This window comes from Nannobrachium achirus, assembly GCF_963921795.1.
Source record: "Nannobrachium achirus genome assembly, chromosome: 5".
Classification (NCBI taxonomy): Eukaryota; Metazoa; Chordata; class Actinopteri; order Myctophiformes; family Myctophidae; genus Nannobrachium; species Nannobrachium achirus.
In genome coordinates, this window is record NC_137814.1 from 28,854,154 (window position 1) to 28,859,153 (window position 5,000).

Here is a 5,000-nt window from a genome sequence, read left to right on the forward strand (position 1 = left end):
TGATTTGTTTGATTTTGAATTATTAAATCTTCTGCAGCTGTCAGTACTTTATGATTTTTTTTTTTTTATATATATTATTTGTATTGCTATATATGGAGATCCCTGTGATGCCAGGGGAACCAAATCCCTTTTATGCCCATATATGGAGATATGGAGATCCCTGTGATACCAGGGGAACCAAATCCCTGTTATGCCCATATATGGAGATCCCTGATGTCATAGATGTCATAGGACTTTCACATAACGAATAACTGAGTAAGCATGTTTGGGGTCTCACAGCATATCTCCATAATACATGAATCTCCATATATGGGTACCAGGGGTCTCCATATATGGGTAACTGGTCCGATATACATCACTGTCCAGATGGCCAAGACATGGCGCGACGAGGTCGCTTTTCGCCCTTAGGTGTCTTACTGGTATTACTATTTATTCTTGTGAAAGCCCTGGTAATTTATTGCCCTCTGCCTATGTTGAAAGCATTAATATAGTTTTACAACAAAAAACAGGTTTTCAGATGGTCGTCCCTCTCTGGTTTGTTTTTACCACCTGTTAAAATTCACTGTTTAATGAGAATTCAAACTCGCATCGATCCGTCTCTTTATAATGAAATGAAGATTGGAGACTGTGTTTTTCTTATTTCACAATTAACTGCTAAATCAGCAGCTATAGAGTATAGCAGTGGCAGACATTTTGTGTATATTTTGTGTACATTTTGTGTATATTTTCTGAAATCTCTATGGGAAAGATTCATGGGTTTTCATCTGTGGCATCATTGCTATGCATTATTGATTGTCAATTTACCAGGAGTGGGGTACAAACTTTGCTGTTTCGCCTTGATTGCGCTCAAACCCTAACATTTAACTTCACTAAAACTATGCCCAAACGTAACCTTACTGTAACCCTAACCTCACAAACACGGTGCCTAACCCTTACCTCATAGAAATAATGCCTAAACCTAACCTCAAAACCCTGTCCCCTTCGGCGAAAGACCTGGGAAAGGCATCCTCCCCCACATGCTCCCCACAAGGACTTTCATGTCTGTTGGATCTTAAGTCCAATGTCTTCATCACTCGGCCATTCTGGTTACCAAACATGCTGTTTTCTTAAGAAAAGAAAGGACAAAGGGTACTTCAGAAGACGGAGTTCAACATTGACATCTGTTCTCAAAACGACTTAAGATCAACATTGAAACAGGTAATTCAAAGACTTGCAGCGTACAGCGTATTCACTAGGGATGCTTGTCGTCCTTGTCAGTCCTTGAACAAGTTAACAGCACATCAAATCTTTTTGATAATTACTTCTCCCCTCTCTGGTTTTATTGAAATGAAAGCTAGCATACATTTGTCCCCTTCATGGTATTAACTTTTGACATTGTGTATTTCTTATTTTGACAAGTACTGTAACTTTAGCTAATGCTGGGATATATTGTATTGGCATATATCAGGAGTGTGTTCAAACCCTCAAGGAAATTATGAATCTTGAGTACAAGGGAGCGTGTCGATATTTCGACGTATCATTTGTCCGACGGCACGCCACTTCGACGCGCCGATAGTTCGACTTAGGGATCGCGAGATTTCGGCGCCGCTGTTTCGACGGCACCCTTTTTCGAAAAAAAGTATGCCAACTGTCCGACACGACAACAGTTCGACAAGACGGCACGGTATTGCGACAAGGGAGCACGGTATTTCGACAATGAAAAAACAAGTAGTTTCTAGCCTATTTGTTGTTCTGCCTATCTACATAGGCTACTGTGTTTTATCCATCTGTCTGTCTGTCTGTCTGTCTGTCTGTCTCTGTCTCTCTCCCTCTTTCTTTCTTTGTTTCTCTCTCGTCTCTCTCTCTCTCCCTCCCTCCCTCACCCTCACTCCCTCCCTCACCCTCACTCCCTCCCTCACTCAGTCACACGCAGACAGACCACAATTTTCTGTGGAGACCGGGTTGCACACGCACACACACACGCATACACACACACACACACACACACACACACACACACACACACACACACACACACACACACACACACACACACACACACACACACACACACACACACACCACAGGGCCAATGTAAGCCCTTGTTCTGCTGTCATAATTGCCAATAAAGCTCCTTTGAAGACTATGTTGTGTAGAATTTTTGGCGAAGTGACCTGTATTCGTAGGCTATACTTTGGTTTACCTGCTGTAAGACGCTGTGGATTTAGAATTCGATTAAACTAATAAAGCTTTCAGCATCTGCTGTAAAATGAAGAAAAAAGCTCCATTCTCACGTCATGCATGAAAAGCGCTGATACTACTATTGCCTACTATTTCAATTAGTCCCAAAAGCGTAATACCACATAGGCTATAGGTAAAAGGACGCAAGTACAATTTCAAGGCACTTGTGTATACTGTATAACTTAGTAGGCATATAGGCTACTTCTAATACATCTGGGATCCAATATTGTACTCTAGATTTGGATTTCAAACACAGATTAACAACTAACATGTCTGCCCAAATTGAAAATAGCCGAACCAGCTTTATGTGTTCACATTTGAAAACATGAAATGGGACATTCTGCATAATGAGTTATTTTACTTTCTGTACTTTAAGTATATTTTGATCTAGTCCTATACCAATACCTTTGTAAGTTAACATTGTGAAACGTAATGAAAAGCAGAGATCGTTATAGGCTACTGGCAAATAAAGGTTGAGCACAGGCATCTATTCAACTATAACCACAATAAAATAATAAATGAATCAAACTCGATTTACACAATATACTTTTTATTAAAAAATAAAGAAAGAAATAACACAAAATAACAATATTAAATCCGAAAAAGTACTTAAGAAGCAATGAAGCATGCAATTACAAAATAAAGCTACACAAAATAACAGAAAAAATGGGGAGAAAAACAGCGAGGGTAAATAATAATAAAAAATAAAAAATAAGTACACTGGTCCAAAGGTTCCAAAAGCACGGGGAATGATCGAGGTTGAAGGCCGCAAAAAATGGAAAAAGTGAAGCTCCGACTTTGAGCAGAAGGCCTTTAGATCAGCTGATCCACCTGGAAAAAAGGAGGGGGAGGGGGGGGGGGAATAATAATATTAATATGCAGAATTGAATTTGATTTTTTGAATAGACCCATCACTAAACACAGCAATAAGCTATCATCAAATGTCATCACTTGACTCACCTCAAACGAATTCGTTTATCACGTGCCGGATGGAGTTCCAGTACTCGTCCAAGGTCACTGCCCCAGCCTGGTACTGGGCCTTGAGCCGGGTCACCCGGTCCTGCAAGTTTCTCCACCTTGCAGCGGGCCTCGGTGCAGGATCGCCGCGACGAGCAGCTCTGATGGTGCTTTCAGTTCGGTGCTGCTCATCCTTCATCATGGTGATGAAGATCCAGATGTTCGGGTGTCTCCTGTCCAGGTGGCGATTCCAACGGGCATGGAAGGCTAAAATCAGATGAAAAATCACGGTCAGAGATTGTGGTTGACAAAAAGATGAATTCGGCGCACTTTTCATGGAGAGAGTTTTTAATTAGGAATTTGTGCAAAAACACATCCCTTTAATAAGCCAAAATTCTTCATCTTTACTTACATTCCACGTGATTGTTTGTGCGGTTGTCCATGTCCCGATCATAGACATTCCAGAGCGATGGTGGGAAGACGGCCCCACGCTGAATGTAGTTCCTCTCCACGAAGCGAATGAAATTCGCCAAGGGTCGGAATCGCCCCACCAGCCTGAGTGTGCCCACGTCTCGAGCAAGCAGCCTGAAATTCTGGCGTACCAGAGGGAGTGGAAGATACCTACACAAGAAAATAACAGAAAAGATGAGTTATGTACTTAAGGACAGTTTAGAGGTATTTGAACTTTATAGAGTATTAACAATGTCCAATACTTTTATTTCTACTCCAGGATTTATATTGTAATTTTACTCCACTTAATTAATAGTTTAGCACCTTATTTATAGCATATCGTCGTTGTCCGATGGAAACCTTGTATGTCCAATACCGTTCGTTTTGTATTTATCATCTATAAAATGTGCTAAACTAGTGAAAACAGCAGACCTACAAGCACAACGCCTCGTGATGCCACAGTCTTGTATGATTAATTGAGCTACTAGTTACTTTGCAAACATAAATGATTATATTATGAAACATCCAATAATAGATCTTTTACTTGTAATGGAGTACATCTACAGGGCATTGTTGATATTTTTACTTTAGTACAAAATGGTTATACTTTATCCACCACTGTTTTTAGAACTTTTAACAGTGTTGGACATTGCAGCAGAGCATAGTGAAAGGAAGATTTTATTTCTTACCCCAAGGCCATGAATTTCCTTAGGCATTTCCTAAGACTGTTGCTGTTGTTGTATGGTACAGCCAAGCCCAGTCTCTGCACCCGGCGCCACAGGGACTGACAAAAGTGGAAATAGCATCCACTTTTTTGGACTCCAGGCAGCTCTGTTTCGATGGCCACAAGCAGCGAACTCTCGAAGTCCGTGATTATTCTCTGCGGGGCCCATGCTTGTCCAGTGACCCGCCGGATCTGGTGCCTCACGTGGCGTAGCAGCCTTCGGTATTGGCCGACCTCTTTGCCCGTCAGTAGGCCCATGACCAGGGGCACGACATGGTCTAGGTACCTAGGAAAATTAGAAAACAGAAAAAAAGGACAATGAGATTAAATTGTTATGTCTAAACGAATGCTAGAGAAAGAAATACAAACTGGCTTAGATGTACGCACATATAGGCCAACAAGAGGCCTAAGGCCTAGCAGGCCCAGCAGGGCCTTAAGGCCATGCTTTTCCATTCCAATTAAATGTTACATTTTTTATAATTGAATTGTGTTACATTTACAGCTCTTGTAACATTATTACTATTATTTCGAATAACTAACCCCAATGTGGGTTGTGACTGTGGCCGGCCTACAGACGAAAATCAAACGTTATATATAGTTAATAAACTCACCGTCCATGTATCGTGACGTATTGATAATACGGTCGGGG

General features: G+C 41.1%; 1 protein-coding gene across 1 annotated transcript in view; it reads left to right on the forward strand.

The window, feature by feature from the left end:
- The window catches only part of LOC308284978 (contactin-associated protein-like 4), a gene marked incomplete at both ends in the record, with an annotated part of 170,405 nt that overhangs the window by 97,759 nt on the left and 67,646 nt on the right, over positions 1-5,000 (forward strand). The window lies entirely within an intron of this gene.